This window comes from Brassica rapa, unplaced genomic scaffold (assembly GCF_000309985.2).
Source record: "Brassica rapa cultivar Chiifu-401-42 unplaced genomic scaffold, CAAS_Brap_v3.01 Scaffold0886, whole genome shotgun sequence".
Lineage (NCBI taxonomy): Eukaryota > Viridiplantae > Streptophyta > Magnoliopsida > Brassicales > Brassicaceae > Brassica > Brassica rapa.
This window is the reverse complement of record NW_022610822.1, coordinates 1-24,739: the sequence shown is the minus strand read 5'-3', so window position 1 is coordinate 24,739 and position 24,739 is coordinate 1. Positions and strand designations below refer to the sequence as shown.

General features: G+C 47.5%; 50 non-coding genes across 50 annotated transcripts; all 50 read right to left on the bottom strand.

Moving 5' to 3' along the window:
- Nucleotides 1-9: 9 nt before the first annotated feature.
- LOC117131249 lies at nucleotides 10-128 on the bottom strand. The gene has a single exon (XR_004454449.1). It is a non-coding gene; the product is annotated as a 5S ribosomal RNA (ribosomal RNA).
- A 377-nt stretch (nucleotides 129-505) lies between these two features.
- LOC117131296 lies at nucleotides 506-624 on the bottom strand. Its single transcript, XR_004454496.1, has one exon. It is a non-coding gene; the product is annotated as a 5S ribosomal RNA (ribosomal RNA).
- A 377-nt stretch (nucleotides 625-1,001) lies between these two features.
- On the bottom strand, nucleotides 1,002-1,120 carry LOC117131294. The gene has a single exon (XR_004454494.1). It is a non-coding gene; the product is annotated as a 5S ribosomal RNA (ribosomal RNA).
- Nucleotides 1,121-1,497: 377 nt separating this feature from the next.
- Nucleotides 1,498-1,616, bottom strand: LOC117131293. Its single transcript, XR_004454493.1, has one exon. It is a non-coding gene; the product is annotated as a 5S ribosomal RNA (ribosomal RNA).
- Nucleotides 1,617-1,994: 378 nt separating this feature from the next.
- LOC117131292 lies at nucleotides 1,995-2,113 on the bottom strand. The gene has a single exon (XR_004454492.1). It is a non-coding gene; the product is annotated as a 5S ribosomal RNA (ribosomal RNA).
- A 376-nt stretch (nucleotides 2,114-2,489) lies between these two features.
- Nucleotides 2,490-2,608, bottom strand: LOC117131291. The gene has a single exon (XR_004454491.1). It is a non-coding gene; the product is annotated as a 5S ribosomal RNA (ribosomal RNA).
- A 379-nt stretch (nucleotides 2,609-2,987) lies between these two features.
- LOC117131290 lies at nucleotides 2,988-3,106 on the bottom strand. Its single transcript, XR_004454490.1, has one exon. It is a non-coding gene; the product is annotated as a 5S ribosomal RNA (ribosomal RNA).
- A 378-nt stretch (nucleotides 3,107-3,484) lies between these two features.
- Nucleotides 3,485-3,603, bottom strand: LOC117131289. Its single transcript, XR_004454489.1, has one exon. It is a non-coding gene; the product is annotated as a 5S ribosomal RNA (ribosomal RNA).
- A 374-nt stretch (nucleotides 3,604-3,977) lies between these two features.
- Nucleotides 3,978-4,096, bottom strand: LOC117131288. Its single transcript, XR_004454488.1, has one exon. It is a non-coding gene; the product is annotated as a 5S ribosomal RNA (ribosomal RNA).
- A 377-nt stretch (nucleotides 4,097-4,473) lies between these two features.
- LOC117131287 lies at nucleotides 4,474-4,592 on the bottom strand. Its single transcript, XR_004454487.1, has one exon. It is a non-coding gene; the product is annotated as a 5S ribosomal RNA (ribosomal RNA).
- Nucleotides 4,593-4,969: 377 nt separating this feature from the next.
- On the bottom strand, nucleotides 4,970-5,088 carry LOC117131286. The gene has a single exon (XR_004454486.1). It is a non-coding gene; the product is annotated as a 5S ribosomal RNA (ribosomal RNA).
- Nucleotides 5,089-5,466: 378 nt separating this feature from the next.
- Nucleotides 5,467-5,585, bottom strand: LOC117131285. Its single transcript, XR_004454485.1, has one exon. It is a non-coding gene; the product is annotated as a 5S ribosomal RNA (ribosomal RNA).
- Nucleotides 5,586-5,961: 376 nt separating this feature from the next.
- Nucleotides 5,962-6,080, bottom strand: LOC117131283. The gene has a single exon (XR_004454483.1). It is a non-coding gene; the product is annotated as a 5S ribosomal RNA (ribosomal RNA).
- Nucleotides 6,081-6,458: 378 nt separating this feature from the next.
- LOC117131282 lies at nucleotides 6,459-6,577 on the bottom strand. Its single transcript, XR_004454482.1, has one exon. It is a non-coding gene; the product is annotated as a 5S ribosomal RNA (ribosomal RNA).
- Nucleotides 6,578-6,955: 378 nt separating this feature from the next.
- On the bottom strand, nucleotides 6,956-7,074 carry LOC117131281. The gene has a single exon (XR_004454481.1). It is a non-coding gene; the product is annotated as a 5S ribosomal RNA (ribosomal RNA).
- A 377-nt stretch (nucleotides 7,075-7,451) lies between these two features.
- LOC117131280 lies at nucleotides 7,452-7,570 on the bottom strand. Its single transcript, XR_004454480.1, has one exon. It is a non-coding gene; the product is annotated as a 5S ribosomal RNA (ribosomal RNA).
- Nucleotides 7,571-7,948: 378 nt separating this feature from the next.
- LOC117131279 lies at nucleotides 7,949-8,067 on the bottom strand. Its single transcript, XR_004454479.1, has one exon. It is a non-coding gene; the product is annotated as a 5S ribosomal RNA (ribosomal RNA).
- A 378-nt stretch (nucleotides 8,068-8,445) lies between these two features.
- On the bottom strand, nucleotides 8,446-8,564 carry LOC117131278. Its single transcript, XR_004454478.1, has one exon. It is a non-coding gene; the product is annotated as a 5S ribosomal RNA (ribosomal RNA).
- A 377-nt stretch (nucleotides 8,565-8,941) lies between these two features.
- Nucleotides 8,942-9,060, bottom strand: LOC117131277. The gene has a single exon (XR_004454477.1). It is a non-coding gene; the product is annotated as a 5S ribosomal RNA (ribosomal RNA).
- Nucleotides 9,061-9,437: 377 nt separating this feature from the next.
- LOC117131276 lies at nucleotides 9,438-9,556 on the bottom strand. Its single transcript, XR_004454476.1, has one exon. It is a non-coding gene; the product is annotated as a 5S ribosomal RNA (ribosomal RNA).
- Nucleotides 9,557-9,933: 377 nt separating this feature from the next.
- Nucleotides 9,934-10,052, bottom strand: LOC117131275. The gene has a single exon (XR_004454475.1). It is a non-coding gene; the product is annotated as a 5S ribosomal RNA (ribosomal RNA).
- A 377-nt stretch (nucleotides 10,053-10,429) lies between these two features.
- On the bottom strand, nucleotides 10,430-10,548 carry LOC117131274. The gene has a single exon (XR_004454474.1). It is a non-coding gene; the product is annotated as a 5S ribosomal RNA (ribosomal RNA).
- A 378-nt stretch (nucleotides 10,549-10,926) lies between these two features.
- On the bottom strand, nucleotides 10,927-11,045 carry LOC117131272. Its single transcript, XR_004454472.1, has one exon. It is a non-coding gene; the product is annotated as a 5S ribosomal RNA (ribosomal RNA).
- A 378-nt stretch (nucleotides 11,046-11,423) lies between these two features.
- LOC117131271 lies at nucleotides 11,424-11,542 on the bottom strand. The gene has a single exon (XR_004454471.1). It is a non-coding gene; the product is annotated as a 5S ribosomal RNA (ribosomal RNA).
- Nucleotides 11,543-11,919: 377 nt separating this feature from the next.
- Nucleotides 11,920-12,038, bottom strand: LOC117131270. Its single transcript, XR_004454470.1, has one exon. It is a non-coding gene; the product is annotated as a 5S ribosomal RNA (ribosomal RNA).
- A 378-nt stretch (nucleotides 12,039-12,416) lies between these two features.
- Nucleotides 12,417-12,535, bottom strand: LOC117131269. The gene has a single exon (XR_004454469.1). It is a non-coding gene; the product is annotated as a 5S ribosomal RNA (ribosomal RNA).
- A 378-nt stretch (nucleotides 12,536-12,913) lies between these two features.
- Nucleotides 12,914-13,032, bottom strand: LOC117131268. The gene has a single exon (XR_004454468.1). It is a non-coding gene; the product is annotated as a 5S ribosomal RNA (ribosomal RNA).
- Nucleotides 13,033-13,409: 377 nt separating this feature from the next.
- On the bottom strand, nucleotides 13,410-13,528 carry LOC117131267. Its single transcript, XR_004454467.1, has one exon. It is a non-coding gene; the product is annotated as a 5S ribosomal RNA (ribosomal RNA).
- A 378-nt stretch (nucleotides 13,529-13,906) lies between these two features.
- LOC117131266 lies at nucleotides 13,907-14,025 on the bottom strand. The gene has a single exon (XR_004454466.1). It is a non-coding gene; the product is annotated as a 5S ribosomal RNA (ribosomal RNA).
- A 378-nt stretch (nucleotides 14,026-14,403) lies between these two features.
- LOC117131265 lies at nucleotides 14,404-14,522 on the bottom strand. Its single transcript, XR_004454465.1, has one exon. It is a non-coding gene; the product is annotated as a 5S ribosomal RNA (ribosomal RNA).
- A 378-nt stretch (nucleotides 14,523-14,900) lies between these two features.
- LOC117131262 lies at nucleotides 14,901-15,019 on the bottom strand. Its single transcript, XR_004454462.1, has one exon. It is a non-coding gene; the product is annotated as a 5S ribosomal RNA (ribosomal RNA).
- A 377-nt stretch (nucleotides 15,020-15,396) lies between these two features.
- Nucleotides 15,397-15,515, bottom strand: LOC117131251. The gene has a single exon (XR_004454451.1). It is a non-coding gene; the product is annotated as a 5S ribosomal RNA (ribosomal RNA).
- A 377-nt stretch (nucleotides 15,516-15,892) lies between these two features.
- LOC117131239 lies at nucleotides 15,893-16,011 on the bottom strand. The gene has a single exon (XR_004454439.1). It is a non-coding gene; the product is annotated as a 5S ribosomal RNA (ribosomal RNA).
- A 378-nt stretch (nucleotides 16,012-16,389) lies between these two features.
- On the bottom strand, nucleotides 16,390-16,508 carry LOC117131228. Its single transcript, XR_004454428.1, has one exon. It is a non-coding gene; the product is annotated as a 5S ribosomal RNA (ribosomal RNA).
- A 378-nt stretch (nucleotides 16,509-16,886) lies between these two features.
- Nucleotides 16,887-17,005, bottom strand: LOC117131217. The gene has a single exon (XR_004454417.1). It is a non-coding gene; the product is annotated as a 5S ribosomal RNA (ribosomal RNA).
- A 377-nt stretch (nucleotides 17,006-17,382) lies between these two features.
- On the bottom strand, nucleotides 17,383-17,501 carry LOC117131206. The gene has a single exon (XR_004454406.1). It is a non-coding gene; the product is annotated as a 5S ribosomal RNA (ribosomal RNA).
- Nucleotides 17,502-17,879: 378 nt separating this feature from the next.
- LOC117131195 lies at nucleotides 17,880-17,998 on the bottom strand. The gene has a single exon (XR_004454395.1). It is a non-coding gene; the product is annotated as a 5S ribosomal RNA (ribosomal RNA).
- A 378-nt stretch (nucleotides 17,999-18,376) lies between these two features.
- LOC117131184 lies at nucleotides 18,377-18,495 on the bottom strand. Its single transcript, XR_004454384.1, has one exon. It is a non-coding gene; the product is annotated as a 5S ribosomal RNA (ribosomal RNA).
- Nucleotides 18,496-18,873: 378 nt separating this feature from the next.
- Nucleotides 18,874-18,992, bottom strand: LOC117131173. The gene has a single exon (XR_004454373.1). It is a non-coding gene; the product is annotated as a 5S ribosomal RNA (ribosomal RNA).
- A 377-nt stretch (nucleotides 18,993-19,369) lies between these two features.
- Nucleotides 19,370-19,488, bottom strand: LOC117131162. The gene has a single exon (XR_004454362.1). It is a non-coding gene; the product is annotated as a 5S ribosomal RNA (ribosomal RNA).
- A 377-nt stretch (nucleotides 19,489-19,865) lies between these two features.
- On the bottom strand, nucleotides 19,866-19,984 carry LOC117131151. The gene has a single exon (XR_004454351.1). It is a non-coding gene; the product is annotated as a 5S ribosomal RNA (ribosomal RNA).
- A 378-nt stretch (nucleotides 19,985-20,362) lies between these two features.
- Nucleotides 20,363-20,480, bottom strand: LOC117131258. The gene has a single exon (XR_004454458.1). It is a non-coding gene; the product is annotated as a 5S ribosomal RNA (ribosomal RNA).
- Nucleotides 20,481-20,858: 378 nt separating this feature from the next.
- Nucleotides 20,859-20,976, bottom strand: LOC117131254. The gene has a single exon (XR_004454454.1). It is a non-coding gene; the product is annotated as a 5S ribosomal RNA (ribosomal RNA).
- A 377-nt stretch (nucleotides 20,977-21,353) lies between these two features.
- Nucleotides 21,354-21,472, bottom strand: LOC117131140. Its single transcript, XR_004454340.1, has one exon. It is a non-coding gene; the product is annotated as a 5S ribosomal RNA (ribosomal RNA).
- A 377-nt stretch (nucleotides 21,473-21,849) lies between these two features.
- LOC117131295 lies at nucleotides 21,850-21,968 on the bottom strand. The gene has a single exon (XR_004454495.1). It is a non-coding gene; the product is annotated as a 5S ribosomal RNA (ribosomal RNA).
- A 376-nt stretch (nucleotides 21,969-22,344) lies between these two features.
- Nucleotides 22,345-22,463, bottom strand: LOC117131284. Its single transcript, XR_004454484.1, has one exon. It is a non-coding gene; the product is annotated as a 5S ribosomal RNA (ribosomal RNA).
- Nucleotides 22,464-22,840: 377 nt separating this feature from the next.
- LOC117131273 lies at nucleotides 22,841-22,959 on the bottom strand. The gene has a single exon (XR_004454473.1). It is a non-coding gene; the product is annotated as a 5S ribosomal RNA (ribosomal RNA).
- A 384-nt stretch (nucleotides 22,960-23,343) lies between these two features.
- Nucleotides 23,344-23,462, bottom strand: LOC117131250. The gene has a single exon (XR_004454450.1). It is a non-coding gene; the product is annotated as a 5S ribosomal RNA (ribosomal RNA).
- A 382-nt stretch (nucleotides 23,463-23,844) lies between these two features.
- LOC117131263 lies at nucleotides 23,845-23,966 on the bottom strand. Its single transcript, XR_004454463.1, has one exon. It is a non-coding gene; the product is annotated as a 5S ribosomal RNA (ribosomal RNA).
- Nucleotides 23,967-24,340: 374 nt separating this feature from the next.
- LOC117131245 lies at nucleotides 24,341-24,459 on the bottom strand. Its single transcript, XR_004454445.1, has one exon. It is a non-coding gene; the product is annotated as a 5S ribosomal RNA (ribosomal RNA).
- Between the last annotated feature and the right edge of the window lie 280 nt (nucleotides 24,460-24,739).

Sequence of the window (24,739 nt, the reverse complement as noted above, 5' to 3'; positions counted from 1 at the left end):
AAATAAAAAGGGGTGCAACACGAGGACTTCCCGGGAGGTCACCCATCCTAGTACTACTCTCGCCCAAGCACGCTTAGCTGCGGAGTTCTGATGGGATCCGGTGCATTAGTGCTGGTATGATCGCACCCGACAGTACATCACTCTCGTTTCTATATATCCTTTTCGCGGCCAATCCAAGTGTAAGGCCGTGGGGCGCGCATGATTTTCTTGCCGTTTTGTTTCGAGCGAAAAAGTGCATCGAGGTTAACGGCGTTAAGAAAGCATCAAAAACACCTTGAGAATCCGCTTTCGATCTTTTTTACGTGCCATAACTTTCCGCAGCCCGTTTGAGGGTCAAAACGGCTGAATTTGAGCCCGAAAAATTGCGCCCCCTATTCACCGCCCATTATGGTTTCTGGGGCTTTCCGAAATGGTGCTATGGGCGACGTAGTTCCTCACGGTTCAAAAGTTATGGGTTTTTCAAGTTTAGACTCGTTTTAGGCTAAAAAAAATTAAAAAATAAAAAGGGGTGCAACACGAGGACTTCCCGGGAGGTCACCCATCCTAGTACTACTCTCGCCCAAGCACGCTTAACTGCGGAGTTCTGATGGGATCCGGTGCATTAGTGCTGGTATGATCGCACCCGTCAGTACATCACTCTCGTTTCTATATATCCTTTTCGCGGCCAATCCAAGTGTAAGGCCGTGGGGCGCGCATGATTTTCTTGCCGTTTTGTTTCGAGCGAAAAAGTGCATCGAGGTTAACGGCGTTAAGAAAGCATCAAAAACACCTTGAGAATCCGCTTTCGATCTTTTTTACGTGCCATAACTTTCCGCAGCCCGTTTGAGGGTCAAAACGGCTGAATTTGAGCCCGAAAAATTGCGCCCCCTATTCACCGCCCATTATGGTTTCTGGGGCTTTCCGAAATGGTGCTATGGGCGACGTAGTTCCTCACGGTTCAAAAGTTATGGGGTTTTCAAGTTTAGACTCGTTTTAGGCTAAAAAAAATTAAAAAATAAAAAGGGGTGCAACACGAGGACTTCCCGGGAGGTCACCCATCCTAGTACTACTCTCGCCCAAGCACGCTTAACTGCGGAGTTCTGATGGGATCCGGTGCATTAGTGCTGGTATGATCGCACCCGACAGTACATCACTCTCGTTTCTATATATCCTTTTCGCGGCCAATCCAAGTGTAAGGCCGTGGGGCGCGCATGATTTTCTTGCCGTTTTGTTTCGAGCGAAAAAGTGCATCGAGGTTAACGGCGTTAAGAAAGCATCAAAAACACCTTGAGAATCCGCTTTCGATCTTTTTTACGTGCCATAACTTTCCGCAGCCCGTTTGAGGGTCAAAACGGCTGAATTTGAGCCCGAAAAATTGCGCCCCCTATTCACCGCCCATTATGGTTTCTGGGGCTTTCCGAAATGGTGCTATGGGCGACGTAGTTCCTCACGGTTCAAAAGTTATGGGTTTTCAAGTTTAGACTCGTTTTAGGCTAAAAAAAAATTAAAAAATAAAAAGGGGTGCAACACGAGGACTTCCCGGGAGGTCACCCATCCTAGTACTACTCTCGCCCAAGCACGCTTAACTGCGGAGTTCTGATGGGATCCGGTGCATTAGTGCTGGTATGATCGCACCCGACAGTACATCACTCTCGTTTCTATATATCCTTTTCGCGGCCAATCCAAGTGTAAGGCCGTGGGGCGCGCATGATTTTCTTGCCGTTTTGTTTCGAGCGAAAAAGTGCATCGAGGTTAACGGCGTTAAGAAAGCATCAAAAACACCTTGAGAATCCGCTTTCGATCTTTTTTACGTGCCATAACTTTCCGCAGCCCGTTTGAGGGTCAAAACGGCTGAATTTGAGCCCGAAAAATTGCGCCCCCTATTCACCGCCCATTATGGTTTCTGGGGCTTTCCGAAATGGTGCTATGGGCGACGTAGTTCCTCACGGTTCAAAAGTTATGGGGTTTTCAAGTTTAGACTCGTTTTAGGCTAAAAAAAAATTAAAAAATAAAAAGGGGTGCAACACGAGGACTTCCCGGGAGGTCACCCATCCTAGTACTACTCTCGCCCAAGCACGCTTAACTGCGGAGTTCTGATGGGATCCGGTGCATTAGTGCTGGTATGATCGCACCCGACAGTACATCACTCTCGTTTCTATATATCCTTTTCGCGGCCAATCCAAGTGTAAGGCCGTGGGGCGCGCATGATTTTCTTGCCGTTTTGTTTCGAGCGAAAAAGTGCATCGAGGTTAACGGCGTTAAGAAAGCATCAAAAACACCTTGAGAATCCGCTTTCGATCTTTTTTACGTGCCATAACTTTCCGCAGCCCGTTTGAGGGTCAAAACGGCTGAATTTGAGCCCGAAAAATTGCGCCCCCTATTCACCGCCCATTATGGTTTCTGGGGCTTTCCGAAATGGTGCTATGGGCGACGTAGTTCCTCACGGTTCAAAAGTTATGGGTTTTCAAGTTTAGACTCGTTTTAGGCTAAAAAAAATTAAAAAATAAAAAGGGGTGCAACACGAGGACTTCCCGGGAGGTCACCCATCCTAGTACTACTCTCGCCCAAGCACGCTTAACTGCGGAGTTCTGATGGGATCCGGTGCATTAGTGCTGGTATGATCGCACCCGACAGTACATCACTCTCGTTTCTATATATCCTTTTCGCGGCCAATCCAAGTGTAAGGCCGTGGGGCGCGCATGATTTTCTTGCCGTTTTGTTTCGAGCGAAAAAGTGCATCGAGGTTAACGGCGTTAAGAAAGCATCAAAAACACCTTGAGAATCCGCTTTCGATCTTTTTTACGTGCCATAACTTTCCGCAGCCCGTTTGAGGGTCAAAACGGCTGAATTTGAGCCCGAAAAATTGCGCCCCCTATTCACCGCCCATTATGGTTTCTGGGGCTTTCCGAAATGGTGCTATGGGCGACGTAGTTCCTCACGGTTCAAAAGTTATGGGGTTTTCAAGTTTAGACTCGTTTTAGGCTAAAAAAAAAATTAAAAAATAAAAAGGGGTGCAACACGAGGACTTCCCGGGAGGTCACCCATCCTAGTACTACTCTCGCCCAAGCACGCTTAACTGCGGAGTTCTGATGGGATCCGGTGCATTAGTGCTGGTATGATCGCACCCGACAGTACATCACTCTCGTTTCTATATATCCTTTTCGCGGCCAATCCAAGTGTAAGGCCGTGGGGCGCGCATGATTTTCTTGCCGTTTTGTTTCGAGCGAAAAAGTGCATCGAGGTTAACGGCGTTAAGAAAGCATCAAAAACACCTTGAGAATCCGCTTTCGATCTTTTTTACGTGCCATAACTTTCCGCAGCCCGTTTGAGGGTCAAAACGGCTGAATTTGAGCCCGAAAAATTGCGCCCCCTATTCACCGCCCATTATGGTTTCTGGGGCTTTCCGAAATGGTGCTATGGGCGACGTAGTTCCTCACGGTTCAAAAGTTATGGGGTTTTCAAGTTTAGACTCGTTTTAGGCTAAAAAAAAATTAAAAAATAAAAAGGGGTGCAACACGAGGACTTCCCGGGAGGTCACCCATCCTAGTACTACTCTCGCCCAAGCACGCTTAACTGCGGAGTTCTGATGGGATCCGGTGCATTAGTGCTGGTATGATCGCACCCGACAGTACATCACTCTCGTTTCTATATATCCTTTTCGCGGCCAATCCAAGTGTAAGGCCGTGGGGCGCGCATGATTTTCTTGCCGTTTTGTTTCGAGCGAAAAAGTGCATCGAGGTTAACGGCGTTAAGAAAGCATCAAAAACACCTTGAGAATCCGCTTTCGATCTTTTTTACGTGCCATAACTTTCCGCAGCCCGTTTGAGGGTCAAAACGGCTGAATTTGAGCCCGAAAAATTGCGCCCCCTATTCACCGCCCATTATGGTTTCTGGGGCTTTCCGAAATGGTGCTATGGGCGACGTAGTTCCTCACGGTTCAAAAGTTATGGTTTTCAAGTTTAGACTCGTTTTAGGCTAAAAAAAATTAAAAATAAAAAGGGGTGCAACACGAGGACTTCCCGGGAGGTCACCCATCCTAGTACTACTCTCGCCCAAGCACGCTTAACTGCGGAGTTCTGATGGGATCCGGTGCATTAGTGCTGGTATGATCGCACCCGACAGTACATCACTCTCGTTTCTATATATCCTTTTCGCGGCCAATCCAAGTGTAAGGCCGTGGGGCGCGCATGATTTTCTTGCCGTTTTGTTTCGAGCGAAAAAGTGCATCGAGGTTAACGGCGTTAAGAAAGCATCAAAAACACCTTGAGAATCCGCTTTCGATCTTTTTTACGTGCCATAACTTTCCGCAGCCCGTTTGAGGGTCAAAACGGCTGAATTTGAGCCCGAAAAATTGCGCCCCCTATTCACCGCCCATTATGGTTTCTGGGGCTTTCCGAAATGGTGCTATGGGCGACGTAGTTCCTCACGGTTCAAAAGTTATGGGTTTTCAAGTTTAGACTCGTTTTAGGCTAAAAAAAAATTAAAAAATAAAAAGGGGTGCAACACGAGGACTTCCCGGGAGGTCACCCATCCTAGTACTACTCTCGCCCAAGCACGCTTAACTGCGGAGTTCTGATGGGATCCGGTGCATTAGTGCTGGTATGATCGCACCCGACAGTACATCACTCTCGTTTCTATATATCCTTTTCGCGGCCAATCCAAGTGTAAGGCCGTGGGGCGCGCATGATTTTCTTGCCGTTTTGTTTCGAGCGAAAAAGTGCATCGAGGTTAACGGCGTTAAGAAAGCATCAAAAACACCTTGAGAATCCGCTTTCGATCTTTTTTACGTGCCATAACTTTCCGCAGCCCGTTTGAGGGTCAAAACGGCTGAATTTGAGCCCGAAAAATTGCGCCCCCTATTCACCGCCCATTATGGTTTCTGGGGCTTTCCGAAATGGTGCTATGGGCGACGTAGTTCCTCACGGTTCAAAAGTTATGAGGTTTTCAAGTTTAGACTCGTTTTAGGCTAAAAAAAATTAAAAAATAAAAAGGGGTGCAACACGAGGACTTCCCGGGAGGTCACCCATCCTAGTACTACTCTCGCCCAAGCACGCTTAACTGCGGAGTTCTGATGGGATCCGGTGCATTAGTGCTGGTATGATCGCACCCGACAGTACATCACTCTCGTTTCTATATATCCTTTTCGCGGCCAATCCAAGTGTAAGGCCGTGGGGCGCGCATGATTTTCTTGCCGTTTTGTTTCGAGCGAAAAAGTGCATCGAGGTTAACGGCGTTAAGAAAGCATCAAAAACACCTTGAGAATCCGCTTTCGATCTTTTTTACGTGCCATAACTTTCCGCAGCCCGTTTGAGGGTCAAAACGGCTGAATTTGAGCCCGAAAAATTGCGCCCCCTATTCACCGCCCATTATGGTTTCTGGGGCTTTCCGAAATGGTGCTATGGGCGACGTAGTTCCTCACGGTTCAAAAGTTATGGGGTTTTCAAGTTTAGACTCGTTTTAGGCTAAAAAAAAATTAAAAAATAAAAAGGGGTGCAACACGAGGACTTCCCGGGAGGTCACCCATCCTAGTACTACTCTCGCCCAAGCACGCTTAACTGCGGAGTTCTGATGGGATCCGGTGCATTAGTGCTGGTATGATCGCACCCGACAGTACATCACTCTCGTTTCTATATATCCTTTTCGCGGCCAATCCAAGTGTAAGGCCGTGGGGCGCGCATGATTTTCTTGCCGTTTTGTTTCGAGCGAAAAAGTGCATCGAGGTTAACGGCGTTAAGAAAGCATCAAAAACACCTTGAGAATCCGCTTTCGATCTTTTTTACGTGCCATAACTTTCCGCAGCCCGTTTGAGGGTCAAAACGGCTGAATTTGAGCCCGAAAAATTGCGCCCCTATTCACCGCCCATTATGGTTTCTGGGGCTTTCCGAAATGGTGCTATGGGCGACGTAGTTCCTCACGGTTCAAAAGTTATGGGGTTTTCAAGTTTAGACTCGTTTTAGGCTAAAAAAAATTAAAAAATAAAAAGGGGTGCAACACGAGGACTTCCCGGGAGGTCACCCATCCTAGTACTACTCTCGCCCAAGCACGCTTAACTGCGGAGTTCTGATGGGATCCGGTGCATTAGTGCTGGTATGATCGCACCCGACAGTACATCACTCTCGTTTCTATATATCCTTTTCGCGGCCAATCCAAGTGTAAGGCCGTGGGGCGCGCATGATTTTCTTGCCGTTTTGTTTCGAGCGAAAAAGTGCATCGAGGTTAACGGCGTTAAGAAAGCATCAAAAACACCTTGAGAATCCGCTTTCGATCTTTTTTACGTGCCATAACTTTCCGCAGCCCGTTTGAGGGTCAAAACGGCTGAATTTGAGCCCGAAAAATTGCGCCCCCTATTCACCGCCCATTATGGTTTCTGGGGCTTTCCGAAATGGTGCTATGGGCGACGTAGTTCCTCACGGTTCAAAAGTTATGGGGTTTTCAAGTTTAGACTCGTTTTAGGCTAAAAAAAAATTAAAAAATAAAAAGGGGTGCAACACGAGGACTTCCCGGGAGGTCACCCATCCTAGTACTACTCTCGCCCAAGCACGCTTAACTGCGGAGTTCTGATGGGATCCGGTGCATTAGTGCTGGTATGATCGCACCCGACAGTACATCACTCTCGTTTCTATATATCCTTTTCGCGGCCAATCCAAGTGTAAGGCCGTGGGGCGCGCATGATTTTCTTGCCGTTTTGTTTCGAGCGAAAAAGTGCATCGAGGTTAACGGCGTTAAGAAAGCATCAAAAACACCTTGAGAATCCGCTTTCGATCTTTTTTACGTGCCATAACTTTCCGCAGCCCGTTTGAGGGTCAAAACGGCTGAATTTGAGCCCGAAAAATTGCGCCCCCTATTCACCGCCCATTATGGTTTCTGGGGCTTTCCGAAATGGTGCTATGGGCGACGTAGTTCCTCACGGTTCAAAAGTTATGGGGTTTTCAAGTTTAGACTCGTTTTAGGCTAAAAAAAAATTAAAAAATAAAAAGGGGTGCAACACGAGGACTTCCCGGGAGGTCACCCATCCTAGTACTACTCTCGCCCAAGCACGCTTAACTGCGGAGTTCTGATGGGATCCGGTGCATTAGTGCTGGTATGATCGCACCCGACAGTACATCACTCTCGTTTCTATATATCCTTTTCGCGGCCAATCCAAGTGTAAGGCCGTGGGGCGCGCATGATTTTCTTGCCGTTTTGTTTCGAGCGAAAAAGTGCATCGAGGTTAACGGCGTTAAGAAAGCATCAAAAACACCTTGAGAATCCGCTTTCGATCTTTTTTACGTGCCATAACTTTCCGCAGCCCGTTTGAGGGTCAAAACGGCTGAATTTGAGCCCGAAAAATTGCGCCCCCTATTCACCGCCCATTATGGTTTCTGGGGCTTTCCGAAATGGTGCTATGGGCGACGTAGTTCCTCACGGTTCAAAAGTTATGGGGTTTTCAAGTTTAGACTCGTTTTAGGCTAAAAAAAATTAAAAAATAAAAAGGGGTGCAACACGAGGACTTCCCGGGAGGTCACCCATCCTAGTACTACTCTCGCCCAAGCACGCTTAACTGCGGAGTTCTGATGGGATCCGGTGCATTAGTGCTGGTATGATCGCACCCGACAGTACATCACTCTCGTTTCTATATATCCTTTTCGCGGCCAATCCAAGTGTAAGGCCGTGGGGCGCGCATGATTTTCTTGCCGTTTTGTTTCGAGCGAAAAAGTGCATCGAGGTTAACGGCGTTAAGAAAGCATCAAAAACACCTTGAGAATCCGCTTTCGATCTTTTTTACGTGCCATAACTTTCCGCAGCCCGTTTGAGGGTCAAAACGGCTGAATTTGAGCCCGAAAAATTGCGCCCCCTATTCACCGCCCATTATGGTTTCTGGGGCTTTCCGAAATGGTGCTATGGGCGACGTAGTTCCTCACGGTTCAAAAGTTATGGGGTTTTCAAGTTTAGACTCGTTTTAGGCTAAAAAAAAATTAAAAAATAAAAAGGGGTGCAACACGAGGACTTCCCGGGAGGTCACCCATCCTAGTACTACTCTCGCCCAAGCACGCTTAACTGCGGAGTTCTGATGGGATCCGGTGCATTAGTGCTGGTATGATCGCACCCGACAGTACATCACTCTCGTTTCTATATATCCTTTTCGCGGCCAATCCAAGTGTAAGGCCGTGGGGCGCGCATGATTTTCTTGCCGTTTTGTTTCGAGCGAAAAAGTGCATCGAGGTTAACGGCGTTAAGAAAGCATCAAAAACACCTTGAGAATCCGCTTTCGATCTTTTTTACGTGCCATAACTTTCCGCAGCCCGTTTGAGGGTCAAAACGGCTGAATTTGAGCCCGAAAAATTGCGCCCCCTATTCACCGCCCATTATGGTTTCTGGGGCTTTCCGAAATGGTGCTATGGGCGACGTAGTTCCTCACGGTTCAAAAGTTATGGGGTTTTCAAGTTTAGACTCGTTTTAGGCTAAAAAAAAATTAAAAAATAAAAAGGGGTGCAACACGAGGACTTCCCGGGAGGTCACCCATCCTAGTACTACTCTCGCCCAAGCACGCTTAACTGCGGAGTTCTGATGGGATCCGGTGCATTAGTGCTGGTATGATCGCACCCGACAGTACATCACTCTCGTTTCTATATATCCTTTTCGCGGCCAATCCAAGTGTAAGGCCGTGGGGCGCGCATGATTTTCTTGCCGTTTTGTTTCGAGCGAAAAAGTGCATCGAGGTTAACGGCGTTAAGAAAGCATCAAAAACACCTTGAGAATCCGCTTTCGATCTTTTTTACGTGCCATAACTTTCCGCAGCCCGTTTGAGGGTCAAAACGGCTGAATTTGAGCCCGAAAAATTGCGCCCCCTATTCACCGCCCATTATGGTTTCTGGGGCTTTCCGAAATGGTGCTATGGGCGACGTAGTTCCTCACGGTTCAAAAGTTATGGGGTTTTCAAGTTTAGACTCGTTTTAGGCTAAAAAAAATTAAAAAATAAAAAGGGGTGCAACACGAGGACTTCCCGGGAGGTCACCCATCCTAGTACTACTCTCGCCCAAGCACGCTTAACTGCGGAGTTCTGATGGGATCCGGTGCATTAGTGCTGGTATGATCGCACCCGACAGTACATCACTCTCGTTTCTATATATCCTTTTCGCGGCCAATCCAAGTGTAAGGCCGTGGGGCGCGCATGATTTTCTTGCCGTTTTGTTTCGAGCGAAAAAGTGCATCGAGGTTAACGGCGTTAAGAAAGCATCAAAAACACCTTGAGAATCCGCTTTCGATCTTTTTTACGTGCCATAACTTTCCGCAGCCCGTTTGAGGGTCAAAACGGCTGAATTTGAGCCCGAAAAATTGCGCCCCCTATTCACCGCCCATTATGGTTTCTGGGGCTTTCCGAAATGGTGCTATGGGCGACGTAGTTCCTCACGGTTCAAAAGTTATGGGTTTTCAAGTTTAGACTCGTTTTAGGCTAAAAAAAAATTAAAAAATAAAAAGGGGTGCAACACGAGGACTTCCCGGGAGGTCACCCATCCTAGTACTACTCTCGCCCAAGCACGCTTAACTGCGGAGTTCTGATGGGATCCGGTGCATTAGTGCTGGTATGATCGCACCCGACAGTACATCACTCTCGTTTCTATATATCCTTTTCGCGGCCAATCCAAGTGTAAGGCCGTGGGGCGCGCATGATTTTCTTGCCGTTTTGTTTCGAGCGAAAAAGTGCATCGAGGTTAACGGCGTTAAGAAAGCATCAAAAACACCTTGAGAATCCGCTTTCGATCTTTTTTACGTGCCATAACTTTCCGCAGCCCGTTTGAGGGTCAAAACGGCTGAATTTGAGCCCGAAAAATTGCGCCCCCTATTCACCGCCCATTATGGTTTCTGGGGCTTTCCGAAATGGTGCTATGGGCGACGTAGTTCCTCACGGTTCAAAAGTTATGGGGTTTTCAAGTTTAGACTCGTTTTAGGCTAAAAAAAATTAAAAAATAAAAAGGGGTGCAACACGAGGACTTCCCGGGAGGTCACCCATCCTAGTACTACTCTCGCCCAAGCACGCTTAACTGCGGAGTTCTGATGGGATCCGGTGCATTAGTGCTGGTATGATCGCACCCGACAGTACATCACTCTCGTTTCTATATATCCTTTTCGCGGCCAATCCAAGTGTAAGGCCGTGGGGCGCGCATGATTTTCTTGCCGTTTTGTTTCGAGCGAAAAAGTGCATCGAGGTTAACGGCGTTAAGAAAGCATCAAAAACACCTTGAGAATCCGCTTTCGATCTTTTTTACGTGCCATAACTTTCCGCAGCCCGTTTGAGGGTCAAAACGGCTGAATTTGAGCCCGAAAAATTGCGCCCCCTATTCACCGCCCATTATGGTTTCTGGGGCTTTCCGAAATGGTGCTATGGGCGACGTAGTTCCTCACGGTTCAAAAGTTATGGGGTTTTCAAGTTTAGACTCGTTTTAGGCTAAAAAAAATTAAAAAATAAAAAGGGGTGCAACACGAGGACTTCCCGGGAGGTCACCCATCCTAGTACTACTCTCGCCCAAGCACGCTTAACTGCGGAGTTCTGATGGGATCCGGTGCATTAGTGCTGGTATGATCGCACCCGACAGTACATCACTCTCGTTTCTATATATCCTTTTCGCGGCCAATCCAAGTGTAAGGCCGTGGGGCGCGCATGATTTTCTTGCCGTTTTGTTTCGAGCGAAAAAGTGCATCGAGGTTAACGGCGTTAAGAAAGCATCAAAAACACCTTGAGAATCCGCTTTCGATCTTTTTTACGTGCCATAACTTTCCGCAGCCCGTTTGAGGGTCAAAACGGCTGAATTTGAGCCCGAAAAATTGCGCCCCCTATTCACCGCCCATTATGGTTTCTGGGGCTTTCCGAAATGGTGCTATGGGCGACGTAGTTCCTCACGGTTCAAAAGTTATGGGGTTTTCAAGTTTAGACTCGTTTTAGGCTAAAAAAAAATTAAAAAATAAAAAGGGGTGCAACACGAGGACTTCCCGGGAGGTCACCCATCCTAGTACTACTCTCGCCCAAGCACGCTTAACTGCGGAGTTCTGATGGGATCCGGTGCATTAGTGCTGGTATGATCGCACCCGACAGTACATCACTCTCGTTTCTATATATCCTTTTCGCGGCCAATCCAAGTGTAAGGCCGTGGGGCGCGCATGATTTTCTTGCCGTTTTGTTTCGAGCGAAAAAGTGCATCGAGGTTAACGGCGTTAAGAAAGCATCAAAAACACCTTGAGAATCCGCTTTCGATCTTTTTTACGTGCCATAACTTTCCGCAGCCCGTTTGAGGGTCAAAACGGCTGAATTTGAGCCCGAAAAATTGCGCCCCCTATTCACCGCCCATTATGGTTTCTGGGGCTTTCCGAAATGGTGCTATGGGCGACGTAGTTCCTCACGGTTCAAAAGTTATGGGGTTTTCAAGTTTAGACTCGTTTTAGGCTAAAAAAAAATTAAAAAATAAAAAGGGGTGCAACACGAGGACTTCCCGGGAGGTCACCCATCCTAGTACTACTCTCGCCCAAGCACGCTTAACTGCGGAGTTCTGATGGGATCCGGTGCATTAGTGCTGGTATGATCGCACCCGACAGTACATCACTCTCGTTTCTATATATCCTTTTCGCGGCCAATCCAAGTGTAAGGCCGTGGGGCGCGCATGATTTTCTTGCCGTTTTGTTTCGAGCGAAAAAGTGCATCGAGGTTAACGGCGTTAAGAAAGCATCAAAAACACCTTGAGAATCCGCTTTCGATCTTTTTTACGTGCCATAACTTTCCGCAGCCCGTTTGAGGGTCAAAACGGCTGAATTTGAGCCCGAAAAATTGCGCCCCCTATTCACCGCCCATTATGGTTTCTGGGGCTTTCCGAAATGGTGCTATGGGCGACGTAGTTCCTCACGGTTCAAAAGTTATGGGGTTTTCAAGTTTAGACTCGTTTTAGGCTAAAAAAAATTAAAAAATAAAAAGGGGTGCAACACGAGGACTTCCCGGGAGGTCACCCATCCTAGTACTACTCTCGCCCAAGCACGCTTAACTGCGGAGTTCTGATGGGATCCGGTGCATTAGTGCTGGTATGATCGCACCCGACAGTACATCACTCTCGTTTCTATATATCCTTTTCGCGGCCAATCCAAGTGTAAGGCCGTGGGGCGCGCATGATTTTCTTGCCGTTTTGTTTCGAGCGAAAAAGTGCATCGAGGTTAACGGCGTTAAGAAAGCATCAAAAACACCTTGAGAATCCGCTTTCGATCTTTTTTACGTGCCATAACTTTCCGCAGCCCGTTTGAGGGTCAAAACGGCTGAATTTGAGCCCGAAAAATTGCGCCCCCTATTCACCGCCCATTATGGTTTCTGGGGCTTTCCGAAATGGTGCTATGGGCGACGTAGTTCCTCACGGTTCAAAAGTTATGGGGTTTTCAAGTTTAGACTCGTTTTAGGCTAAAAAAAAATTAAAAAATAAAAAGGGGTGCAACACGAGGACTTCCCGGGAGGTCACCCATCCTAGTACTACTCTCGCCCAAGCACGCTTAACTGCGGAGTTCTGATGGGATCCGGTGCATTAGTGCTGGTATGATCGCACCCGACAGTACATCACTCTCGTTTCTATATATCCTTTTCGCGGCCAATCCAAGTGTAAGGCCGTGGGGCGCGCATGATTTTCTTGCCGTTTTGTTTCGAGCGAAAAAGTGCATCGAGGTTAACGGCGTTAAGAAAGCATCAAAAACACCTTGAGAATCCGCTTTCGATCTTTTTTACGTGCCATAACTTTCCGCAGCCCGTTTGAGGGTCAAAACGGCTGAATTTGAGCCCGAAAAATTGCGCCCCCTATTCACCGCCCATTATGGTTTCTGGGGCTTTCCGAAATGGTGCTATGGGCGACGTAGTTCCTCACGGTTCAAAAGTTATGGGGTTTTCAAGTTTAGACTCGTTTTAGGCTAAAAAAAAATTAAAAAATAAAAAGGGGTGCAACACGAGGACTTCCCGGGAGGTCACCCATCCTAGTACTACTCTCGCCCAAGCACGCTTAACTGCGGAGTTCTGATGGGATCCGGTGCATTAGTGCTGGTATGATCGCACCCGACAGTACATCACTCTCGTTTCTATATATCCTTTTCGCGGCCAATCCAAGTGTAAGGCCGTGGGGCGCGCATGATTTTCTTGCCGTTTTGTTTCGAGCGAAAAAGTGCATCGAGGTTAACGGCGTTAAGAAAGCATCAAAAACACCTTGAGAATCCGCTTTCGATCTTTTTTACGTGCCATAACTTTCCGCAGCCCGTTTGAGGGTCAAAACGGCTGAATTTGAGCCCGAAAAATTGCGCCCCCTATTCACCGCCCATTATGGTTTCTGGGGCTTTCCGAAATGGTGCTATGGGCGACGTAGTTCCTCACGGTTCAAAAGTTATGGGGTTTTCAAGTTTAGACTCGTTTTAGGCTAAAAAAAATTAAAAAATAAAAAGGGGTGCAACACGAGGACTTCCCGGGAGGTCACCCATCCTAGTACTACTCTCGCCCAAGCACGCTTAACTGCGGAGTTCTGATGGGATCCGGTGCATTAGTGCTGGTATGATCGCACCCGACAGTACATCACTCTCGTTTCTATATATCCTTTTCGCGGCCAATCCAAGTGTAAGGCCGTGGGGCGCGCATGATTTTCTTGCCGTTTTGTTTCGAGCGAAAAAGTGCATCGAGGTTAACGGCGTTAAGAAAGCATCAAAAACACCTTGAGAATCCGCTTTCGATCTTTTTTACGTGCCATAACTTTCCGCAGCCCGTTTGAGGGTCAAAACGGCTGAATTTGAGCCCGAAAAATTGCGCCCCCTATTCACCGCCCATTATGGTTTCTGGGGCTTTCCGAAATGGTGCTATGGGCGACGTAGTTCCTCACGGTTCAAAAGTTATGGGGTTTTCAAGTTTAGACTCGTTTTAGGCTAAAAAAAAATTAAAAAATAAAAAGGGGTGCAACACGAGGACTTCCCGGGAGGTCACCCATCCTAGTACTACTCTCGCCCAAGCACGCTTAACTGCGGAGTTCTGATGGGATCCGGTGCATTAGTGCTGGTATGATCGCACCCGACAGTACATCACTCTCGTTTCTATATATCCTTTTCGCGGCCAATCCAAGTGTAAGGCCGTGGGGCGCGCATGATTTTCTTGCCGTTTTGTTTCGAGCGAAAAAGTGCATCGAGGTTAACGGCGTTAAGAAAGCATCAAAAACACCTTGAGAATCCGCTTTCGATCTTTTTTACGTGCCATAACTTTCCGCAGCCCGTTTGAGGGTCAAAACGGCTGAATTTGAGCCCGAAAAATTGCGCCCCCTATTCACCGCCCATTATGGTTTCTGGGGCTTTCCGAAATGGTGCTATGGGCGACGTAGTTCCTCACGGTTCAAAAGTTATGGGGTTTTCAAGTTTAGACTCGTTTTAGGCTAAAAAAAAATTAAAAAATAAAAAGGGGTGCAACACGAGGACTTCCCGGGAGGTCACCCATCCTAGTACTACTCTCGCCCAAGCACGCTTAACTGCGGAGTTCTGATGGGATCCGGTGCATTAGTGCTGGTATGATCGCACCCGACAGTACATCACTCTCGTTTCTATATATCCTTTTCGCGGCCAATCCAAGTGTAAGGCCGTGGGGCGCGCATGATTTTCTTGCCGTTTTGTTTCGAGCGAAAAAGTGCATCGAGGTTAACGGCGTTAAGAAAGCATCAAAAACACCTTGAGAATCCGCTTTCGATCTTTTTTACGTGCCATAACTTTCCGCAGCCCGTTTGAGGGTCAAAACGGCTGAATTTGAGCCCGAAAAATTGCGCCCCCTATTCACCGCCCATTATGGTTTCTGGGGCTTTCCGAAATGGTGCTATGGGCGACGTAGTTCCTCACGGTTCAAAAGTTATGGGGTTTTCAAGTTTAGACTCGTTTTAGGCTAAAAAAAAATTAAAAAATAAAAAGGGGTGCAACACGAGGACTTCCCGGGAGGTCACCCATCCTAGTACTACTCTCGCCCAAGCACGCTTAACTGCGGAGTTCTGATGGGATCCGGTGCATTAGTGCTGGTATGATCGCACCCGACAGTACATCACTCTCGTTTCTATATATCCTTTTCGCGGCCAATCCAAGTGTAAGGCCGTGGGGCGCGCATGATTTTCTTGCCGTTTTGTTTCGAGCGAAAAAGTGCATCGAGGTTAACGGCGTTAAGAAAGCATCAAAAACACCTTGAGAATCCGCTTTCGATCTTTTTTACGTGCCATAACTTTCCGCAGCCCGTTTGAGGGTCAAAACGGCTGAATTTGAGCCCGAAAAATTGCGCCCCCTATTCACCGCCCATTATGGTTTCTGGGGCTTTCCGAAATGGTGCTATGGGCGACGTAGTTCCTCACGGTTCAAAAGTTATGGGGTTTTCAAGTTTAGACTCGTTTTAGGCTAAAAAAAATTAAAAAATAAAAAGGGGTGCAACACGAGGACTTCCCGGGAGGTCACCCATCCTAGTACTACTCTCGCCCAAGCACGCTTAACTGCGGAGTTCTGATGGGATCCGGTGCATTAGTGCTGGTATGATCGCACCCGACAGTACATCACTCTCGTTTCTATATATCCTTTTCGCGGCCAATCCAAGTGTAAGGCCGTGGGGCGCGCATGATTTTCTTGCCGTTTTGTTTCGAGCGAAAAAGTGCATCGAGGTTAACGGCGTTAAGAAAGCATCAAAAACACCTTGAGAATCCGCTTTCGATCTTTTTTACGTGCCATAACTTTCCGCAGCCCGTTTGAGGGTCAAAACGGCTGAATTTGAGCCCGAAAAATTGCGCCCCCTATTCACCGCCCATTATGGTTTCTGGGGCTTTCCGAAATGGTGCTATGGGCGACGTAGTTCCTCACGGTTCAAAAGTTATGGGGTTTTCAAGTTTAGACTCGTTTTAGGCTAAAAAAAATTAAAAAATAAAAAGGGGTGCAACACGAGGACTTCCCGGGAGGTCACCCATCCTAGTACTACTCTCGCCCAAGCACGCTTAACTGCGGAGTTCTGATGGGATCCGGTGCATTAGTGCTGGTATGATCGCACCCGACAGTACATCACTCTCGTTTCTATATATCCTTTTCGCGGCCAATCCAAGTGTAAGGCCGTGGGGCGCGCATGATTTTCTTGCCGTTTTGTTTCGAGCGAAAAAGTGCATCGAGGTTAACGGCGTTAAGAAAGCATCAAAAACACCTTGAGAATCCGCTTTCGATCTTTTTTACGTGCCATAACTTTCCGCAGCCCGTTTGAGGGTCAAAACGGCTGAATTTGAGCCCGAAAAATTGCGCCCCCTATTCACCGCCCATTATGGTTTCTGGGGCTTTCCGAAATGGTGCTATGGGCGACGTAGTTCCTCACGGTTCAAAAGTTATGGGGTTTTCAAGTTTAGACTCGTTTTAGGCTAAAAAAAAATTAAAAAATAAAAAGGGGTGCAACACGAGGACTTCCCGGGAGGTCACCCATCCTAGTACTACTCTCGCCCAAGCACGCTTAACTGCGGAGTTCTGATGGGATCCGGTGCATTAGTGCTGGTATGATCGCACCCGACAGTACATCACTCTCGTTTCTATATATCCTTTTCGCGGCCAATCCAAGTGTAAGGCCGTGGGGCGCGCATGATTTTCTTGCCGTTTTGTTTCGAGCGAAAAAGTGCATCGAGGTTAACGGCGTTAAGAAAGCATCAAAAACACCTTGAGAATCCGCTTTCGATCTTTTTTACGTGCCATAACTTTCCGCAGCCCGTTTGAGGGTCAAAACGGCTGAATTTGAGCCCGAAAAATTGCGCCCCCTATTCACCGCCCATTATGGTTTCTGGGGCTTTCCGAAATGGTGCTATGGGCGACGTAGTTCCTCACGGTTCAAAAGTTATGGGGTTTTCAAGTTTAGACTCGTTTTAGGCTAAAAAAAAATTAAAAAATAAAAAGGGGTGCAACACGAGGACTTCCCGGGAGGTCACCCATCCTAGTACTACTCTCGCCCAAGCACGCTTAACTGCGGAGTTCTGATGGGATCCGGTGCATTAGTGCTGGTATGATCGCACCCGACAGTACATCACTCTCGTTTCTATATATCCTTTTCGCGGCCAATCCAAGTGTAAGGCCGTGGGGCGCGCATGATTTTCTTGCCGTTTTGTTTCGAGCGAAAAAGTGCATCGAGGTTAACGGCGTTAAGAAAGCATCAAAAACACCTTGAGAATCCGCTTTCGATCTTTTTTACGTGCCATAACTTTCCGCAGCCCGTTTGAGGGTCAAAACGGCTGAATTTGAGCCCGAAAAATTGCGCCCCCTATTCACCGCCCATTATGGTTTCTGGGGCTTTCCGAAATGGTGCTATGGGCGACGTAGTTCCTCACGGTTCAAAAGTTATGGGGTTTTCAAGTTTAGACTCGTTTTAGGCTAAAAAAAATTAAAAAATAAAAAGGGGTGCAACACGAGGACTTCCCGGGAGGTCACCCATCCTAGTACTACTCTCGCCCAAGCACGCTTAACTGCGGAGTTCTGATGGGATCCGGTGCATTAGTGCTGGTATGATCGCACCCGACAGTACATCACTCTCGTTTCTATATATCCTTTTCGCGGCCAATCCAAGTGTAAGGCCGTGGGGCGCGCATGATTTTCTTGCCGTTTTGTTTCGAGCGAAAAAGTGCATCGAGGTTAACGGCGTTAAGAAAGCATCAAAAACACCTTGAGAATCCGCTTTCGATCTTTTTTACGTGCCATAACTTTCCGCAGCCCGTTTGAGGGTCAAAACGGCTGAATTTGAGCCCGAAAAATTGCGCCCCCTATTCACCGCCCATTATGGTTTCTGGGGCTTTCCGAAATGGTGCTATGGGCGACGTAGTTCCTCACGGTTCAAAAGTTATGGGGTTTTCAAGTTTAGACTCGTTTTAGGCTAAAAAAAAATTAAAAAATAAAAAGGGGTGCAACACGAGGACTTCCCGGGAGGTCACCCATCCTAGTACTACTCTCGCCCAAGCACGCTTAACTGCGGAGTTCTGATGGGATCCGGTGCATTAGTGCTGGTATGATCGCACCCGACAGTACATCACTCTCGTTTCTATATATCCTTTTCGCGGCCAATCCAAGTGTAAGGCCGTGGGGCGCGCATGATTTTCTTGCCGTTTTGTTTCGAGCGAAAAAGTGCATCGAGGTTAACGGCGTTAAGAAAGCATCAAAAACACCTTGAGAATCCGCTTTCGATCTTTTTTACGTGCCATAACTTTCCGCAGCCCGTTTGAGGGTCAAAACGGCTGAATTTGAGCCCGAAAAATTGCGCCCCCTATTCACCGCCCATTATGGTTTCTGGGGCTTTCCGAAATGGTGCTATGGGCGACGTAGTTCCTCACGGTTCAAAAGTTATGGGGTTTTCAAGTTTAGACTCGTTTTAGGCTAAAAAAAAATTAAAAAATAAAAAGGGGTGCAACACGAGGACTTCCCGGGAGGTCACCCATCCTAGTACTACTCTCGCCCAAGCACGCTTAACTGCGGAGTTCTGATGGGATCCGGTGCATTAGTGCTGGTATGATCGCACCCGACAGTACATCACTCTCGTTTCTATATATCCTTTTCGCGGCCAATCCAAGTGTAAGGCCGTGGGGCGCGCATGATTTTCTTGCCGTTTTGTTTCGAGCGAAAAAGTGCATCGAGGTTAACGGCGTTAAGAAAGCATCAAAAACACCTTGAGAATCCGCTTTCGATCTTTTTTACGTGCCATAACTTTCCGCAGCCCGTTTGAGGGTCAAAACGGCTGAATTTGAGCCCGAAAAATTGCGCCCCCTATTCACCGCCCATTATGGTTTCTGGGGCTTTCCGAAATGGTGCTATGGGCGACGTAGTTCCTCACGGTTCAAAAGTTATGGGGTTTTCAAGTTTAGACTCGTTTTAGGCTAAAAAAAAATTAAAAAATAAAAAGGGGTGCAACACGAGGACTTCCCGGGAGGTCACCCATCCTAGTACTACTCTCGCCCAAGCACGCTTAACTGCGGAGTTCTGATGGGATCCGGTGCATTAGTGCTGGTATGATCGCACCCGACAGTACATCACTCTCGTTTCTATATATCCTTTTCGCGGCCAATCCAAGTGTAAGGCCGTGGGGCGCGCATGATTTTCTTGCCGTTTTGTTTCGAGCGAAAAAGTGCATCGAGGTTAACGGCGTTAAGAAAGCATCAAAAACACCTTGAGAATCCGCTTTCGATCTTTTTTACGTGCCATAACTTTCCGCAGCCCGTTTGAGGGTCAAAACGGCTGAATTTGAGCCCGAAAAATTGCGCCCCCTATTCACCGCCCATTATGGTTTCTGGGGCTTTCCGAAATGGTGCTATGGGCGACGTAGTTCCTCACGGTTCAAAAGTTATGGGGTTTTCAAGTTTAGACTCGTTTTAGGCTAAAAAAAATTAAAAAATAAAAAGGGGTGCAACACGAGGACTTCCCGGGAGGTCACCCATCCTAGTACTACTCTCGCCCAAGCACGCTTAACTGCGGAGTTCTGATGGGATCCGGTGCATTAGTGCTGGTATGATCGCACCCGACAGTACATCACTCTCGTTTCTATATATCCTTTTCGCGGCCAATCCAAGTGTAAGGCCGTGGGGCGCGCATGATTTTCTTGCCGTTTTGTTTCGAGCGAAAAAGTGCATCGAGGTTAACGGCGTTAAGAAAGCATCAAAAACACCTTGAGAATCCGCTTTCGATCTTTTTTACGTGCCATAACTTTCCGCAGCCCGTTTGAGGGTCAAAACGGCTGAATTTGAGCCCGAAAAATTGCGCCCCCTATTCACCGCCCATTATGGTTTCTGGGGCTTTCCGAAATGGTGCTATGGGCGACGTAGTTCCTCACGGTTCAAAAGTTATGGGGTTTTCAAGTTTAGACTCGTTTTAGGCTAAAAAAAATTAAAAAATAAAAAGGGGTGCAACACGAGGACTTCCCGGGAGGTCACCCATCCTAGTACTACTCTCGCCCAAGCACGCTTAACTGCGGAGTTCTGATGGGATCCGGTGCATTAGTGCTGGTATGATCGCACCCGACAGTACATCACTCTCGTTTCTATATATCCTTTTCGCGGCCAATCCAAGTGTAAGGCCGTGGGGCGCGCATGATTTTCTTGCCGTTTTGTTTCGAGCGAAAAAGTGCATCGAGGTTAACGGCGTTAAGAAAGCATCAAAAACACCTTGAGAATCCGCTTTCGATCTTTTTTACGTGCCATAACTTTCCGCAGCCCGTTTGAGGGTCAAAACGGCTGAATTTGAGCCCGAAAAATTGCGCCCCCTATTCACCGCCCATTATGGTTTCTGGGGCTTTCCGAAATGGTGCTATGGGCGACGTAGTTCCTCACGGTTCAAAAGTTATGGGGTTTTCAAGTTTAGACTCGTTTTAGGCTAAAAAAAAATTAAAAAATAAAAAGGGGTGCAACACGAGGACTTCCGGGAGGTCACCCATCCTAGTACTACTCTCGCCCCAGCACGCTTAACTGCGGAGTTCTGATGGGATCCGGTGCATTAGTGCTGGTATGATCGCACCCGACAGTACATCACTCTCGTTTCTATATATCCTTTTCGCGGCCAATCCAAGTGTAAGGCCGTGGGGCGCGCATGATTTTCTTGCCGTTTTGTTTCGAGCGAAAAAGTGCATCGAGGTTAACGGCGTTAAGAAAGCATCAAAAACACCTTGAGAATCCGCTTTCGATCTTTTTTACGTGCCATAACTTTCCGCAGCCCGTTTGAGGGTCAAAACGGCTGAATTTGAGCCCGAAAAATTGCGCCCCCTATTCACCGCCCATTATGGTTTCTGGGGCTTTCCGAAATGGTGCTATGGGCGACGTAGTTCCTCACGGTTCAAAAGTTATGGGGTTTTCAAGTTTAGACTCGTTTTAGGCTAAAAAAAAATTAAAAAATAAAAAGGGGTGCAACACGAGGACTTCCGGGAGGTCACCCATCCTAGTACTACTCTCGCCCAAGCACGCTTAACTGCGGAGTTCTGATGGGATCCGGTGCATTAGTGCTGGTATGATCGCACCCGACAGTACATCACTCTCGTTTCTATATATCCTTTTCGCGGCCAATCCAAGTGTAAGGCCGTGGGGCGCGCATGATTTTCTTGCCGTTTTGTTTCGAGCGAAAAAGTGCATCGAGGTTAACGGCGTTAAGAAAGCATCAAAAACACCTTGAGAATCCGCTTTCGATCTTTTTTACGTGCCATAACTTTCCGCAGCCCGTTTGAGGGTCAAAACGGCTGAATTTGAGCCCGAAAAATTGCGCCCCCTATTCACCGCCCATTATGGTTTCTGGGGCTTTCCGAAATGGTGCTATGGGCGACGTAGTTCCTCACGGTTCAAAAGTTATGGGGTTTTCAAGTTTAGACTCGTTTTAGGCTAAAAAAAATTAAAAAATAAAAAGGGGTGCAACACGAGGACTTCCCGGGAGGTCACCCATCCTAGTACTACTCTCGCCCAAGCACGCTTAACTGCGGAGTTCTGATGGGATCCGGTGCATTAGTGCTGGTATGATCGCACCCGACAGTACATCACTCTCGTTTCTATATATCCTTTTCGCGGCCAATCCAAGTGTAAGGCCGTGGGGCGCGCATGATTTTCTTGCCGTTTTGTTTCGAGCGAAAAAGTGCATCGAGGTTAACGGCGTTAAGAAAGCATCAAAAACACCTTGAGAATCCGCTTTCGATCTTTTTTACGTGCCATAACTTTCCGCAGCCCGTTTGAGGGTCAAAACGGCTGAATTTGAGCCCGAAAAATTGCGCCCCCTATTCACCGCCCATTATGGTTTCTGGGGCTTTCCGAAATGGTGCTATGGGCGACGTAGTTCCTCACGGTTCAAAAGTTATGGGGTTTTCAAGTTTAGACTCGTTTTAGGCTAAAAAAAATTAAAAAATAAAAAGGGGTGCAACACGAGGACTTCCCGGGAGGTCACCCATCCTAGTACTACTCTCGCCCAAGCACGCTTAACTGCGGAGTTCTGATGGGATCCGGTGCATTAGTGCTGGTATGATCGCACCCGACAGTACATCACTCTCGTTTCTATATATCCTTTTCGCGGCCAATCCAAGTGTAAGGCCGTGGGGCGCGCATGATTTTCTTGCCGTTTTGTTTCGAGCGAAAAAGTGCATCGAGGTTAACGGCGTTAAGAAAGCATCAAAAACACCTTGAGAATCCGCTTTCGATCTTTTTTACGTGCCATAACTTTCCGCAGCCCGTTTGAGGGTCAAAACGGCTGAATTTGAGCCCGAAAAATTGCGCCCCCTATTCACCGCCCATTATGGTTTCTGGGGCTTTCCGAAATGGTGCTATGGGCGACGTAGTTCCTCACGGTTCAAAAGTTATGGGTTTTCAAGTTTAGACTCGTTTTAGGCTAAAAAAAATTAAAAAATAAAAAGGGGTGCAACACGAGGACTTCCCGGGAGGTCACCCATCCTAGTACTACTCTCGCCCAAGCACGCTTAACTGCGGAGTTCTGATGGGATCCGGTGCATTAGTGCTGGTATGATCGCACCCGACAGTACATCACTCTCGTTTCTATATATCCTTTTCGCGGCCAATCCAAGTGTAAGGCCGTGGGGCGCGCATGATTTTCTTGCCGTTTTGTTTCGAGCGAAAAAGTGCATCGAGGTTAACGGCGTTAAGAAAGCATCAAAAACACCTTGAGAATCCGCTTTCGATCTTTTTTACGTGCCATAACTTTCCGCAGCCCGTTTGAGGGTCAAAACGGCTGAATTTGAGCCCGAAAAATTGCGCCCCCTATTCACCGCCCATTATGGTTTCTGGGGCTTTCCGAAATGGTGCTATGGGCGACGTAGTTCCTCACGGTTCAAAAGTTATGGGGTTTTCAAGTTTAGACTCGTTTTAGGCTAAAAAAAATTAAAAAATAAAAAGGGGTGCAACACGAGGACTTCCCGGGAGGTCACCCATCCTAGTACTACTCTCGCCCAAGCACGCTTAACTGCGGAGTTCTGATGGGATCCGGTGCATTAGTGCTGGTATGATCGCACCCGACAGTACATCACTCTCGTTTCTATATATCCTTTTCGCGGCCAATCCAAGTGTAAGGCCGTGGGGCGCGCAATGATTTTCTTGCCGTTTTGTTTCGAGCGAAAAAGTGCATCGAGGTTAACGGCGTTAAGAAAGCATCAAAAAACACCTTGAGAATCCGCTTTCGATCTTTTTACGTGCCATAACTTTCCGCAGCCCGTTTGAGGGGTCAAAAACGGCTGAATTTGAGCCCGAAAAAATTGCGCCCCCTATTCACCCCCATTATGGTTTCTGGGGCTTTCCGAAATGGTGCTATGGGCGACGACGTAGTTCCTCACGGTTCAAAAGTTATGGGTTTTTCAAGTTTAGACTCGTTTTAGGCTTAAAAAAAATTAAAAAATAAAAATGGGTGCAACACGAGGACTTCCCGGGAGGTCACCCATCCTAGTACTACTCTCGCCCAAGCACGCTTAACTGCGGAGTTCTGATGGGATCCGGTGCATTAGTGCTGGTATGATCGCACCCGACAGTACATCACTCTCGTTTCTATATATCCTTTTCGCGGCCAATCCAAGTGTAAGGCCGTGGGGCGCGCATGATTTTCTTGCCGTTTTGTTTCGAGCGAAAAGTGCATCGAGGTTAACGGCGTAAGAAAGAAGCATCAAAAAAACACCTTGAGAATCCGCTTTCGATCTTTTTTACGTGCCATAACTTTCCGCAGCCCGTTTGAGGGTCAAAACGGCTGAATTTGAGCCCGAAAAATTTGCGCCCCCTATTCACCGCCCATTATGGTTTCTGGGGCTTCCGAAATGGTGCTATGGGCGACGTAGTTCTCACGGTTCAAAAGTTATGGGGTTTTCAAGTTTAGACTCGTTTTTAGGCTAAAAAAAAAATTTAAAAATAAAAAGGGGTGCAACACGAGGACTTCCCGGGAGGTCACCATCTAGTACTATACTACTCTCGCCCAAGCACGCTTAACTGCGGAGTTCTGATGGGATCCGGTGCATTAGTGCTGGTATGATCGCACCCGACAGTACATCACTCTCGTTTCTATATATCTTTTCGCGCCAATCCAAGTGTAAGGCCGTGGGCGCGCCATGATTTTTTGCCGTTTTGTTTCGAGCGAAAAAAGTGCATCGAGGTTAACGGCGTTAAGAAAGCATCAAAACACCTTGAGAATCCGCTTTTCGATCTTTTTTACGTGCCATAAATTTCCGCAGCCCGTTTGAGGGTCAAAACGGCTGAATTTGAGCCCGAAAAATTGCGCCCCTATTCACCGCCCATTATGGTTTCTGGGGCTTTCCGAAATGGTGCTATGGGCGACGTAGTTCCTCACGGTTCAAAAGTTATGGGGTTTTCAGTTTAGACTCGTTTTAGGCTAAAAAAAAATTAAAAAATAAAAAGGGGTGCAACACGAGGACTTCCCGGGAGGTCACCCATCCTAGTACTACTCTCGCCCAAGCACGCTTAACTGCGGAGTTCTGATGGGATCCGGTGCATTAGTGCTGGTATGATCGCACCCGACAGTACATCACTCTCGTTTCTATATATCCTTTTCGCGGCCAATCCAAGTGTAAGGCCGTGGGGCGCGCATGATTTTCTTGCCGTTTTGTTTCGAGCGAAAAAGTGCATCGAGGTTAACGGCGTTAAGAAAGCATCAAAAAAACACCTTTGAGAATCCGCTTTCGATCTTTTTACGTGCCATAATTTTCCGCAGCCCGTTTGAGGGTCAAAACGGGCTGAATGAGCCCGAAAAATTGCGCCCCCCTATTCACCGCCCCTTATGGTTTCTGGGGCTTTCC